At 41.1% G+C, this 15,465-nt stretch overlaps 1 protein-coding gene across 2 annotated transcripts in view; it reads left to right on the top strand.

The window, feature by feature from the left end:
• The first annotated feature begins 2,392 nt into the window (after positions 1-2,392).
• The window catches only part of LOC308459857 (uncharacterized protein), a 99,158-nt gene continuing 86,085 nt past the window's right edge, over positions 2,393-15,465 (top strand). The window contains exon 1 of one of the 2 annotated variants that reach the window (XM_080975587.1): positions 2,393-2,447. The gene's annotated coding sequence lies outside the window, so the exon portion shown is untranslated. Of the gene's footprint in view, positions 2,448-3,395; positions 3,622-15,465 lie in introns of those variants that run through there. The other variant, XM_080975586.1, reaches the window with a different exon arrangement.

Below are 15,465 nucleotides of genomic sequence, written 5' to 3'. Positions count from 1 at the left end.
TACCGCTTGAAGGGCAATGCCCATCAATTTAGGCCCCCACCCCCATATACCGGTATGTTATTGGGGCAGGGACAAAGCCCCCTCAGTCCCTAGGAGTTGGCTCTTGTGAGCAGCAATCACAGGGGGGTTGTGTTTTATTCAATCATTTCTTGACCCAAGGAACTCCAAGGACGTGGCTCTCACCTGCCCAATTTATCCTCCCCATAAGGCTGAGAGACAATTGCCAGTTCAAGTCTTCTCAGTGAACTTCTGGGCTGAAAACACTCAACCCTGGGCCCCTGGAGTCCTATAGTCACTTACCAAGCAGACAGCGTACACATGGAATCTTTAGACCATAAGTCTGTGGGAAGGGCATGTATGATTTTTAATTTTTGTTACAGTGCCTAACAATTTTAGGCGTAACAAAGACAACTATTGAAGTGGGTGAGTGAGCCTTCAAGTAAACTGGTCACAAGCTGTTAAGGGCTTCATATATGAATACTAACACATTGAATATGGCTCACTAATAAATCAGCAGCCAGTCCAATGGAAATCCTGCTAAGGTTATGCTTCACCTTCAAACAGCAACTGATGGTCTGTATTGTTTTTCTGGAAGAGTTATCATTATCTCTGTTAAGTGAATTCATTTGTTCCAGCATTTATTTTGATTTATCCAGAGAGCTGTCTGATTTGTGTTGTAAAATGTTACTGAAGAAGCAGTGTGTTTTGAGTTGTTAGATGGGTTGGTGTCAAAGTAGAAACAGATAGGAAGATCTTGCCATCAAATTCAGCTTTGACTTCTTTAGCAAATGAGCAAGGAAAACAAACAGGAACCCAATGCGGGGGGGGGGGACCAAATCTCTATACATATACCATCAGCTCCTGAAGGAACCATAAAAAATCCTGAGAGAGACAGTGAAGCATCTCTTTTCCCATCTTCCCTGGAGCTCTGTCTTCCCTGAGGGAAGGGAAGAGCGAGGGAGCCCAGGCAAGGGAGTTCTTCCCGTCAGCTCCCAGTTGGCCTTTACATTTTATCTAATGTATCTGTTTTAGCATTTTAAAATGTTAAATCGCCTTGTGTGCCTTGGGAGAAAGGTACAAATCCAGTAAAAAAAATAGATGACCAATGGAAAACAAAACTCTGCAACCAGTCTGGGAACCTGCCTATGATTTCTGAGAACTTATCAAGGAAGTTAGAACTTCACCTCGTTAGGCCAATGAAGGATGAGTTCTCCTCTGCATTGCTGAATACGAATTTAAATGTTCACACACATATCCACACCAGGGATGACTCCAAGGAGTAGTAGGAGGTAGCAGGCACACACACACCCTACCCCACCCAAATATTTATACAACTCTATTTGCTGCCACAGTTATTAGCCACAGTAAAATAAAAAAATAAAATAAAATGTCCAGTACAGTAGCACATTAGAGACCAAATAAGTTTGTTCTGGGTATAAGCTTTCGTGTGCATACACACTTCTTCAGATACTCTTCTATCTGAAGATACTCAGATACTATCTGAAGAAGTATGCATGCACACGAAAGCTTATACCCAGAACAAACTTAGTTGGTCTCTAAGGTGCTACTAGTTTTCCCAGTAGTGATTTATGGAAGTGAGAGCTGGACCATAAAGAAGGCTGATCGCTGAAGAATTGATGCTTTTGAATTATGGTGCTGGAGGAGACTCTTGATAGTCCCATGGACTGCAAGAAGATCAAACCTCTCCATTCTGAAGGAAATCAGCCCTGAGTGCTCATTGGAAGGACAGATCCTGAAGCTGAGGCTCCAATACTTTGGCCACCTCATGAGAAGAGAAGGCTCCCTGGAAAAGACCCTGATGTTGGGAAAGATGGAGGGCACAAGGAGAAGGGGATGACAGAGGACCAGATGGCTGGACAGTGTTGTCGAAGCTACAAACATGAGTTTGACCAAGCTGTGGGAGGCAGTGGAAGACAGGAGTGCCTGGCATGCTCTGGTCCATGGGGTCACAAAGAGTCGGACATGACTAAACGACTAAACAACAACAACAACAAGGTGCTACTGGACAATTTTTATTTTTATTTTTAATTTCGACTGCGTCAGACCAACACTGCTACCTACCTAAATCTAGCCACAGGAAATTAAAGTTCTACATAGGATGGATAAAATCTTTCATCTGTAGGTCCTGCCCCCACCAGCACACAAGCGCTGCCCGGTGGCGGCAAACTTCGGGGGATGGCAGCCCCCTCAACATTGGGGAGGGCTCAGCCCCCTACCCTACGCACACTATGACAAGAGAAACGTTGCCGAATTGTCCAGCAGAGGGCGCACAAGATACCCCGGACCAGCGTGATGTTTGAGGTTTCTTCTGGATAGCACATGAGCAAAGCTTCGTGATTGGCTAATTCGAAATAATCATATGAGGAAGAAATAATGAGCTGCGGACTATATATTTTGGCAGGTGAAGGATTACATAAGTCACGGAGGTATTCATTTTTATATTTAAATGCAGGGCGTTATAATTGACTGATGATCTTAGAATTGCATTTAAGATTTAATAATTTGCTGCAACTGAGAGTAACGTGCAATGCTTGCTAACTGGATTTATTAAACAGCATACATTTGAAGCACAGTGGCGCCAGTTCTGTATTTGTAAACTATGAGGCTGAAGTCTGATGAAATAATATTATATGCACTGGGATTAATAGAACTAGTCACGAGGTCTAGATTTATTTTATTTTATTTCCAAGGAAGCAGACTGCCTTCTTTTCGCTTGCAGAGCATGTTTTTGTTTGTTCTTGCTTTGAATTTTCCACAAGGGAAAATCATAACCAGCTGTAACATACAACAAGAACAAGACTAGCAGTCCCCATAATTTCTCAATAGCCCCTCAATAGAAGGCTCTTTCCTACAACTGTAGGCTTGACCATTGATATAGTATTGTTAGAGGGGCTGCAACAATAACTGAGTACTATAGACTAGAGGAAGAGGCAGGCAAAAATGTAATGGAGAATGCGGGCATCGATCCCGCTACCTCTCGCATGCTAAGCGAGCGCTCTACCATTTGAGCTAATTCCCCCTCACGCTGCAAGCTTTCCTTTCAGCCATTATAGATTATTACTCAACAGTGAGCGTCTGAGCTAAGATATAACGTTTTATCCGACTTGTTCTTGCGGGAAACGAACTTCCTCGCCAAACTTAAGCCTAGTTAAAACAAAAGAAAAGCAGAGACAGGTAAGTTCTGACACCCAGCGAGGAGAAGCCACGCGGCGCTGGCGGGGGGAGAGAAGGAACGGTCTGTGGGGGAAAAGGACTACATTTCCCATGAAACCTCACAGCGCGCATGCGTAACGTTTTCCTTTAGCTCGCCCGCGCAGGTTCTAGGCCCCGGCGGCGAGTTCCTTTAGTCAGAAGGAGAGAGAGAGACTGGGGCGCGTGCGCGTGTGTGGAGCAGCTGCTTCGCATTGTGCGAGGCGGAGACTGTTTGTGCTGCCGCTCCTCTTGGCGTGCGCGCGCGCACACACACATACAGAGCGGCGGCGGCCGCAGCAGCAGCAGCAGCAGCATCCTCTGCCAGAGGAGGATGAAGAGCGTGGCGAAGGAGGAGGAACGGATTCCAGCAGCCGGTTCGGCGCGCGCCCACCGCCCCACCGCTCTGAGGTAAGAAGAGGGGAGCCGGCGCCTCTCGCTCTCTCGTTCGGGGGCGAGCGAGGGAGATGTTTCTGGGTCCTCCTGCCGCCGCCGTCCCTCGCAGAGAGGGGCGCGGGAGCCGCCGTCCCGCGGGCTCCGAGAAGGCGACGGGTGTGTGTGTGTGTTGTGTGTTCGCCGCTACGAAGGGCGGGCTGTGCGGGGATGAGGGCAGGAGGCGTGCGCGCGGGGTCTGTCGAGGGGAGAAAGGACTTAGCGGGATAAATGCATTACCGTGTGTATGGAAGCGGGAGGGGGGTGGTCTTGGTTGACAGGCGAGGGGAGGACTGTGCGGGGCCGGCTGCTCCCTTCTCTGCGCCTGTGTGTGCTATAGGGTGGATGGGGGGGGAGTGTCATATAATAGTGAACGGTTCTCGTGTTTTAGTTGTGCCCGGCGACCAGAGCGCGTGTTTACGTGTGTGTGTGGTGTTGTTGGGTGGGGGTGGGGAGTCGGGTGCACGCGAGGCTAGGAGGGTGTGAGCTTCCATAGTGGGAGGATGGAATTTGTGTTATCTGGATGTTGGCGGACTTGGGGAATTGGGTGTGTTGTGCTATTGTGCATGTGGAGCGCAGTCCTGGGGCTTGGAGAGCTTTTGTGGGATTGTGGGTAGGTCTCATCTGGCTTGGGCTGTGGAGAGTGGAAAGAAGCCCGGCATTGGGGGTAAAGTGGAAGGAATATAAGTTCATTGCATTATTGTCCCGGGAGGCTATGAATGGACGAAAGGCAGATGATGTTCAGGGACGAACTGCTCTTTCCTTAAGTAGATGCTTGTGACTACACGCAGCATGAGCGAGGAGGAGACAGCTAGAAGGACCTATAGTTTTCCCCCGTCGAGTTGTGACCTTTTCTGTGCTGTAGTTGGCACATCTAGAAGGGGTTGTACTGAGTTTATTAAATTCTTATTACAGGAATGATTTGTCGGGGTAGATAAGAAAGCAGAAGTATAATCTGCTAATTTTCCCTTGGAGGGAAGGCATGAATGGGGTTTTCAGAGCATAAAAAGACTGCATTCTCTTCTCTGAACACCCAGAAAATAATATGTAGTGACAGTTCCCCTCAAATGTGCAGGGTTCCATGTAAAGCACATTTCTACAGCCATAGGTGAATTGTTATTTGTTACCTTTTTGCAAAGACCAGCAAACAGCAGTGGGTAGTCAAACCCTCCTAGGTGAGAGGGCTTGGTCCAGGTGTTTGTCTCTGTGCCAGAAAAGCCCAAGCCAGTATGAATACATACATTCAAGCAGTGGAAACTTTAAAATGGCTCATTGTCTATTTCGATGCTTAGTGGGGCTTTCATTTCTTCCTTTGACTAATAGTAGGCTCTGGCTTTAGTTGAGACATTGCTAAGTAATGGAACCTACATTATACAGTTCTTTTTTCTGTGGTTGGAATAGTTGCATAGAAAAAATATTCACAAATAATGGTACTCATCCACTGCAAACCATTTTAATACAGGGCACTGTTGCAGTATGGTGTCAAATAGTTAAGAATTGTATAAACCAGGGTGGGCAAAGCTTGTAAATTGGAGGGAAAACACACTGAGGACATTTAAGAGAAGATTTGAGTTGAGGACATCTCACATACTTTATTGTGACTGAGGTCTTTTTGATACATTATTACTTTAATAATGGAATAAGCACTGGAGGTAATGATATGGAATATTTGAGCTCATGAACCAAGGGTTATTTATTAATGAAATCCTTAAAAACATGGAGTACAATACACAGTAATAGGATAGGTACCAAATACTCTGGCATAATCCAGTGAATTTTGGTTGTGTGGATCTGTGGGACAAGTTAAGTGTGAATATCATGCATTGATTTCACACATTTTGAGACTTACTTTGTAGGGGGGCCTTAAAAGTTTTGAGTGTGTGAAGCAGTCCACATGCATACATCTAGCTGTGTGCATTCACACACATCTCTTTGATTACGAGGTCATCAAACATATTTCCTTTCATAACAACATTGCTTTGGGGCTGTGCACTTATTTACCCCAAGCAACTGGATTTTGGTTGGCATTTGTAGTGGCAATTCTCATTAGCCAAAAGTCTACTACATGCTGCTGAGTGTTCTGCTTTGTGTTTTCTTACCTTGCGTTTTGATAATGGATTCTGCATTTAATCATTTCCCCAACTTCTTAAGTAGTCATCCCTGCTGTGCAAAAGTATTCTTGGCAATTGGTTTTGAAAAATTGTGCAGGCGCCATTCCATTAACATCCTAGCAATCTTCTTGTTCCCTTTTATCTTCCCTCCCTTGTTCATGTGGAAGACCTTATCGATTTATTTGCATATGTTTTTCTTCTGATGCATCAGAGCATTTCCTACATCTTCTTACTTTTATTGTGCATGGTGATAACTATACCTGGGTAATGTTTCTCTGATGTTTTCAAATCACCTAAAATAGCTTTATGTTTAATGAAGGAACTCTTTGAACTCTAAGTAGCCATGAGCACTTTGGATCCATTTTGCTTGGACAATATTGGATTAAGAGGCATTAGGTAATTACTGCATAATATGTGTGTTTTCTGTCACTAGGAGTTCTGAAGTCAAAACCAGTTACATGAATTACTATAAATGATGAACTGTAAATGTGGCAGGGGACTTTGAAGGGATTAACTTACTCTTATCATGCTGTTGCCTCTGTACATATATGCCGACTCCTCTGCCTTTGGACTTCCAGCGTCCTTTTGCATTATGTGATGCAGCTTTATAACCTTTGTTATATGCTTGATTTATATAGAAATGCTGCTTTCTGTAGAAGGAAATGTAATTGGAGGAAAGCAATAATCATTTTGATGTCATAACATTCCTGGTAGACCACTGTCTCGATTGGTTTTACTGTTGGAGACAAGCTGCTTGTTTGTAGAAATTGCCTTTTACATCACAGCATGTGCACATACATGAGTTAGAACATGGATTATTCTGCACAGAGTCCTCTCTCTGGACTTCTTTCACAGGTAGGAGTAATAATAAAAGACTGCTACCCTATTGCCAGTCTCTATTGTTCAAAAATGAATGAATGAGGCTCCTAATCATTAGCAGCTTAGTTAAGAAAAGTGGTCCCAAAGAATAAGGCATTCGAAATGGTTGTGGTGAGGTATCTTGCTGGATCAGCAAATGCTGGTGAAAGTTTGTTATCTCATTACTAGAAGTTTTATTAAAAGGCATTGTCTTCAATTTTCATACGAGTTTTGTGTTCATTTTATAGGTCATGGTTATCTTTTTAGGATCCTTCCAAATGAAGGCTTAATACTGCAAGCAGGCCAGGTTGTTAGCAACTCCCCCCCCCCAAAAAAAAAAACTTATCAGATTTCCCGTTGAAAGGATAAATTGGATTAAACTGTGGGGGCATACAGGTTGAAATTTGGGTGACAGTAACATTATGTGGATGCTGTAACAATTTACATGCATGAGGAGTGTCATATCCGAGATTCTTGGGAACCTTGGTAAAGGTTCATTCAGTGGGGGGTTTTAATCTCAAAAAGGAAAGCTGTGCCAGCCAAGAATACTCTCATGCTGCTTCCGAATACTCTTGGTTCACTGCGTAAAGGGAATGACTGTCCCTGGCAATAGTAATAATAATCATGAGTGGGTGATATATTTAACTTAGACCTACTCAAAGTTAGACCCATTGGGTTCTATTCAAAGTACTGCTATTGAGAACGTTAGGCCAGCGCAATAATTTCTCCTTATGTGACAGGATGTTCTCTCCATCTCTTTCCCCTCACCCTACAAAATCTGTTCTGGGGGTTTTCTAACTCTCCAGAGCAGATTTGGGGATTGTGTGCGGCATGTGCAGGGAGAGGAAAGTGAGGAAATCCTGGTGCTATTCCTTGTGCTAACACAACTATTTAGATGAATACTGTACCATGTATTGCAATAAATGGATTTCACCCTATAATATATATATATAAATCAGTATCTTGGGAGGCAGTTGAAACCAGAAACAAAGTTATTTAAAGGAACTATCAGCACTGCTCCACATAAATCTGTATTACTAGTGTTACAAGTACGTGTTAGATGGTGACTCTGGCATCACTGGGGATGAGCAACACACTTCCCACTGTTCCAAGCCCAGCACTGCTTGAAATTTTGTTTTAGTTCAGTAAAGGTTGAACATATTCCTAAAGTTTACTTATTCCTAAAAGTGTACTAGTGGATTTGGGCAGCATGTCTATTTTGTTTCCTTTGTTTCTGCCCTGATTTTATAACATATTTAAAACTACCCACAAAAATGAGTAATAAGGATATGAGTATAGTTGACACGATTCCAGCAAATATCAGCATGAAGTGCTAAATCTGTACAACAGTTTTTTGTGTGTTTTTTTAAAGTGTCTGCTAATTCTATTAATGGCACTGTAGTCTGAATGATACAAGACTTATTTCCAGGATGAAGTTAATATTTGGACTCAAAGTAAAATTATCTGCCTGCTTGTGGTCTGGTGTTAATAGAGGATAACCGAGAGCTCTTTTCTGTGAAGGAATTTGTGAAACCTGATTTTGGGTATAAGTGTTAGCTTTGAAAAAAATGCTGGCATTGAATTTATTGAATTATGAATCCACAGTTCAGTTGACAATTATTTTTAGTAATGAAAAGGAGGGTTTTTCGGAGTTTAAGAAATAAAGAAATTAAATACATGAGTGTATTTTACATGACTAGCAGATGTTTAAGGGAAATGGCTTTAAGAAAATAAGCACTGAGAGAATGCCTGATTTGGATTTATTGTGAATGTCCTTATGAATCCAAGATACTATGAAGTCTTGAATTGCATAAATACATAGGGCAATTAGCTAGATTTTTCCCATAATAAATGGGAGTTAGAGTAACACACAACACAACTACACATCTTCCCTCTGCACATTTGTAATTGCTAGTCTTTTGTGGCAGTTTGACTATTCCAAAGGAGTTAGGAAATGTAAAAATTTAAAAGCATTGTTTTAGTACTAGAAATAAAAGTGGAGCATTCTTCTCTTTGTCAGAATAATTTGATTTAGAATTTTATTCTAGCCCTTTTGCAAACCATTAATAGCTTTCACTCAAATCAAATACTTAGTCTTGACAAGGATGTACACATGAACCAGCAGGACCCTCCACTGTTGAGCAGATTAAGCACTCATTCCTTTTAGTGCAGCACAGAGTTTCCCTGTTTTGGAAGTTACTTGGCTTTAATCCAGGGAAATTGTCCTTGAAGCATGTGGTATCCATTGCAAGAGGCCCAAAGGATATATAAATCCCAGATGGAGTTATCGTCTATACAAAATTTCTTCAGACAAAACAAAGGAATATAGTCTTGATTGTGGTTCTGGATGGACAGAACCCAGCCTTATTTTTTGAGCCAGTTTTCCTTGATGTTAACACCATCATTTAATGCAGGTCTAGCTACTGCCAAATATACTCCTGTATACTGTAATGTACTGCTCAGTCTAGCTCCCCTCTAGGTTGTTTCTGCCCTGTTGTTTAAAAAGGAAAACTGGTCTCTCTCTCTCTCCCCCACCACCCAGTTTTCCTCTCTTTATATATTAAAAATTATTAATCTATTCCTTAGAAAATCAAGAGGCAAGAGGGACAAAGCCAACTCTACACATAAATTTAAGTCAGCTACTGAACTAATGGGAAATGTGCCCTGCTTTCCAACTGCTGAAGCTCTCTCACTGGGTCTAACTATTGCTGTAGTTTGGTATTTCAATTTAGAGCTTGTCATGTGGGAATTCTTGAACATTTCCAGTTCTAAAGTACATCAGACTAGAAACTTGTTAAGATCATAGCTCTGGAGCTTGTTATACAAATGTCATGTTCATAGAGCTTCAGGGATAAAGCCAACATGCTGTTCACAGATCATGGGGGGGGGGGAATTCTGACTCTTTCGTTGTGCTAGATAGATGTTGCTCCCACTCCACTGGGTGAATTCTGTAGCTAATATGGTGAAAAAATACTATATAATTCTGTAATTGAGTTATGATTGGACTGGGACTTGGTGCATGAACTCAAGCCACTTCCAGCTCTCTAAGACACAGGCTCTGATGGGAGAGGATGGTGAAGATTGAGGCTGTACTGTGTAATGGATATCAACATCATCTGCTATGCACAGGACTTTTTTTCAGTCATGTGGATCTGTGAACTTCTGAATCTGTCTCCATTGATCTGAAATTATACAAATTCCTTCTTGTTTGTACACTTTTTATTTTTATTATTAAATTCGTATATCTGAAAATCACAGAATAGAAAAATACAGAATGAGAATACAAAATACATAACATAACAAAACAAAAACAAAACCCCCAATAAACCCCTGTGAATATCAGTATACATTCTGATAGCATTTTTTATTTTGATTTTACTGAAACTAGGGAAGTAACAGATGGCTACAGAGTTGTGCCTGGATGGCTTAACCTCTTCCTTCTTTAGGGAACAACTGTTATCTCCTGTTGTTCTCCCTCAGATCAACCAAGAATGTCTTCTTTGATTATTTCATCTCTACTGGTTGCGGAGACAGGACTTGCTCAGTGGCTTGCTCACAACTACATAACGCCTGTCTCTTAGTTGCTCCCAAAGGCCGGGCTCTAAGAAGTTTGAGATGGCAGCTGGTGAATGTATTTATGTAGGAGGTTTAGTTTAGTTTTACTTACGTTGAATAATAACATGATCAACAGTGCATGCAATTTCTTAACTTTTCTGAAGGCATGTAATTAAATGTCTTATATTTTCCCTTTGAAACCAGATGTTTTGGAGGAATTAAAACTGCTGCAATGGTTTTCAAGACTTCGATATAAATGTTGCCTGCTTGCTTTCATCTTTCCACATTCATTATTTTGGGGTTTTTTAGTGACTAGAAGCTAGTAACACTGTCCTTTTGGCTATCTAAGCTTGCTGTGTAAATTCTCAATATAGACTTGGGAGGTAATAAACTATGACTTGCCAAACTACTATGGTATATGTGGAGTGCAGACAACAGTGAATAACATTTAGTTTTCTGTTCATTCAGTCCTACATGCTTGCAGTGCATAAGTGCTTCAGGATGAATAGTTTTTGAGCTAGTTTGTCTGCGAATGTTAGGCTCTTGAGTGTAAGGCTTAAATATTGGAGGTGGTTTATGTAACCCAAGTTATTAGTTGCACCTAAATCACATGTTGCATGCTTCATACTAGAGAGGGCTATAGGAAGTGGAAATATTTGGCTACATATCTGATAAAAATAGCTGCAGGAACTGCTACAGCTACATGAACTGCAGCTCTGGAGATGTTTTAGCTTCTCTAAATTTAGCTAGTTCCTCATTTCTTATTTTTTATATGATATCTGACTCTTCTTAACTCCTTTCTGTAGAGTCTCTTTGCTGAATGAAAGGTCACCCACTGACTTGCCAGTGCAAAAGGATTAAACTACAAAATCTTGTGACAGGGCACTCTTCATTCTCACAGAATTTAGAGATTCAGGATTGAGGCCAAACTTGCCAACTGAATTTTCTACAACTAAAGCTGTGTTTTGGATGCTCTCTAAGTTACTGGTACATTTGTGTGTTCAACCAAATTAATTCATAATAGAGGCTCATCCAGAGGGTGGCTGGAGCCAATCTTTTCTGCTTGCTTTTTATTAGCATGGAGCTCTTCACTTCTGAGGGCCAGTGGCTTCAACTGTCGTCTTCTTTTCTTTTTTTAAAAATAATGTTTATTAAGAGTTTAAAAGTTACCAAAAAAAAGAGTTAAAGCAAAACAATACAATACATAAAAAACAAAAAACACTGCTTATCTTAACAAAACAAAAACAAGAACAAAAACAGAATCAATTAAAAACACATCCCATATTTCCATATCTTGTCTTTCATTTACTTGTTTCGACGGCCTCCTCACACCTCCCTTTTTTGTATTCTAGTTCAGTTAGCTATTTCAGCAAATCCTTTCCATCTTTCTCAGTTTTTGTCCTATAATTTATCTTAACACAATGGAACCTTGTTTTTTTCCCCCTTTAGCCCATTAATAGTCTATTTTTACTTAATTCTTTATAACATCTTCTAAAGCCATATAACTTCATTCCAGCATCCTTCTAACATTCATTAATTTTACAGTGTTTCTGTAAATAGTCTTTAAATTTTTTCCAATCTTCTTCCACCGACTCTTCTCCCTGGTCTCGGATTCTGCCAGTCATTTCCGCCAGTTCCATGTAGTCCATCAGCTTCATCTGCCATTCTTCCCGGGTGGGTAAATCTTGTGTCTTCCAATACTTTGCGTTAAGTATTCTTGCTGCTGTTGTAGCATACATAAAGAAAGTTCTATCCTTCTTCATCACCAATTGGCCGACCATGCCCAGGAGAAAGGCCTCTGGTTTCTTCAGGAAGGTATATTTAAATACCTTTTTCATTTCATTATAGATCATCTCCCAGAATGTCTTAATCCTTGGGCACGTCCACCAAAGGTGAAAGAATGTACCTTCAGTCTCATTACATTTCCAAAATTTATTATCAGGCAGATGGTAAATTTTTGCAAGCTTGACTGGTGTCACGTACCACCTATAAATCATTTTCATTAAATTCTCTCTTAAGGCATTATATGCCATAAACTTCATACCTGTGGTCCATAACTGTTCCCAGTCAGCCATCATGATGTTGTGTCCAACATCTTGTGCCCATTTAATCATAGCTGATTTCACCGTTTCATCCTGAGTGTTCCATTTCAACAGCAAGTTATACATTCTTGATAAATTCTTAATTTTGGGGTCTAACAATTCTGTTTCCAATTTTGATTTTTCCACCTGGAAGCCAAGTTTTCAACTGTCGTCGTCTTATGGCTGGTTGCATAGGGCAAAATTGTGTGGTATAGTGGTTAGGAGCGGTAGATTCATAATCTGGGGAACCGGGTTTGCGTCTCCGCTCCTCCACATGCAGCTGCTGGGTGACCTTGGGCTAGTCACACTTCTCTGAAGTCTCTCAGCCCCACTCACCTCACAGAGTGTTTGTTGTGGGGGAGGAAGGGAAAGGAGAATGTTAGCCGCTTTGAGACTCCTTCGGGTAGTGATAAAGCAGGATATCAAATCCAAATTCTTCTTCTTCTTATGTGTTTCACTTCCATTAAAAGAAAACATTGCATTTACTTTATTTTGTTATGAAAGCCTGACTTCTGAAATTGGTTTGCTATACATGGGAATTGCCAGTTATGCAGGGGTTCCTTTCCCAGCCACTGCACACATCACTGGGGTGCATGCAAGTGGGGATTCCCCCATTCTGTCCCCACCCTCCCCCCTGTTGGTGCCAAAAACAGCATGCACAAGTCACATGTGCATGAGAGAGGAGTTGCCTGAATTCTGATAAATGATCCCACACTGTTTTCAATATTTATACACTTTTTATTGAAATGTTCCTCTGTACATAATGCACACAGTAAATGCAAGAGTAAGAAGTAATGTCAGATATAGTTCAAATGTTAACAGAACTGATCAGTGCTGTGCTTGAAAGTTGGCTGATTTATCTGATCTCTCCCTTCAGAATAAAAGTATCATTTGGCAAGAACTGAATCTGGCTTAGGCAGGCCTCATGATGTTGGTTTTTACTTCTGTTTATTAATTTTGACCCCCTTCCTCTTTCAAGCATGCGTAGTATGCTTTTAAAGAAATCCTCCTGACAAATCCGCAGGTAGGGTTAGGGAGCTATTTCTACATTGTCATCCAATGAGCTTTGCTGCTGAGCAAGGATTGGGGTCTCTCCCCGCCAGTGCCCCCAAGTCAAATAACCAAGTCAAATACCCTAGGTGCCGGACCTCTGTGGTTCTATGAGCCACACAGAGTATATGTAAATTTAGTGCAGTGATGGGAAACCTGTCACTCTCCAAATGATGACAGGCTACAACTTCAACCATCCCTGACTATTGGGTATGTTACCTGTCGCTGATGAGAGCTGGAGTTCAGCAACATCTGGAGGGTCATGAATTAGCCACCCCTGTGTACTAAGACCATTCCTGCCTGAGAAGGTGATTGGTAGCATATTTCAGAGTTACTTTTAAATGGCATTCTGTTGAAATATGGGAAGCACTGTATATCTGGCAGTGGCAATCATTGTTGCCTTTTCCACTGTTTCTAAGTGATTCCTCATCTGCTGCAGTAGGGAGAAAGGTTGTGAGATTTATTCTCTTGGTGCTAAAGAACAGTCAAAACTACAACCATGATAACATAAATTACACAATGCAGTACTTAGGCCTTCATATTACTTGGGTCTTATAAACGTGCAAATATGAGGTACTTAATCATGCCGCAGAGTAATTCCTAGGCTACTTTCACAGAAAATATTGGCAAAGCACATTAAGTACTCATGCAGAAATTATCCAGGCATAATTATTTCATCTCTGTACTGCTCACACACAGAAGAGTGAATACAAATGAAGAAAGAGAAAAGTGTATATATCCATTTGAACAGTGCTTTTCTTCAGTTATCACCAGTGGAGATAAAGGGAAGAAGTAGCTTCAGTTCTGAGAGCATCTTTGTGAATGGTATCTTGAAGTGGTGTTCACAGAGATTTGTTTGGGTGATTGCCAATGTATATTGTACATGTATATATATGAATTGCAAGTAATCTGAAAACAAATGCAATATTAGAGTAAGAGTCAGTGTCAGTGGCGAACCTTGGGGTCTCAAATTTCAGCAGTACCCTGTGCAACACGAACATTTGGCCCCCTGCACCTTCTATTCTACATCATAGTTGTGGTGCCCCTGAGGCTCCGTGCTCAGTGCAACTGAACCAGCTGCTCTCCCCTAAATCTGCCTCTGTCAGGATTATGGTATCAGATTCATGGGATTGGAATTCCAAGTTCTCATTTTGAAAAGTAACATATTTGCTGTTGTATCATTGTCCTCTGTTATCTAAAAGAACACATGTACTGCCTCAATTTCATTGGGACTAGAGATATGTACTTTTAGCACCTTTTAAAAAGCTGTGTGTCTTATAGAGGTATTTGACAATAATATTTAATACCATTGCAAAAAAACATATTGAGCAGAATTCCATCAATGATAATGTCATGAGATTTGTTTAAGAGTCCTATAGAATATATAAAACAGAATTCTCTCTGCATAAATAACATGTGATACTTTCTCCAGGTGACAAGTTTTTGCTACATTGTGTGTTAATATTAATCTCTCCCTAGTTCAATAACTGTTAGGTACAAAGAGCCTTGTGTACTGTGAATGGAAGAATACAGGAGCAGATGTTAAAATCTAGAGGATTTTAATTGAAATTAAAGTTAAGTTAAAAAGTTAGCTGATGTTTTGGGGGAGGGTCAGCTATACAGTGAATTAGTAGAAAGTAAGTTCCCTTCTACTGAAGGGAATATTGTTAGAAAGTGTTATAGGGGAGAAAGAGTTTATGTGGCAGGGAGAGCTAGAATGTACTGCAGTTATTAAACAGTTAATGCAAATCTGTTATTAAAAACCCACCAAAATAACTTCATGATTTTCAGAACCTTTCTTTCTAGCCTGAACCATCTCAGCAGGATTCACCTGTGATGTTTTATAACTGCATCACCTGTGATGTTTTATAACTGCTTTTGATGATGGCAAGGAAATGATGTATTTTCAATCTGCATCTGTGATACATCCCATTTCATTTAGTTTAATTCACTTCCTAGTTCCCATTATGAGGGCCTATTCCACTGCAGTAGAGGCACTGCTTCATCTGAAGTTAGATGACAACACTGTGTTATATTCAACAAAGTTGTCCTATTAGTGCAAGGCCTGTGTATTGGACTTCCTCTCCCTCTGTCTTCCCCAACATTTGCTCAGATTGCAGGGTTGCATGGAGAGAAAGAGAAGTCCCATTGCTTAGATAGGTGTCTTT

The sequence above is a fragment of the Podarcis pityusensis genome (assembly GCF_964106645.2).
Source record: "Podarcis pityusensis genome assembly, chromosome: 1".
Taxonomy (NCBI): domain Eukaryota; kingdom Metazoa; phylum Chordata; class Lepidosauria; order Squamata; family Lacertidae; genus Podarcis; species Podarcis pityusensis.
Note: the sequence above shows the minus strand (reverse complement) of the source record. Positions and strands in the feature narration are given on the sequence as shown.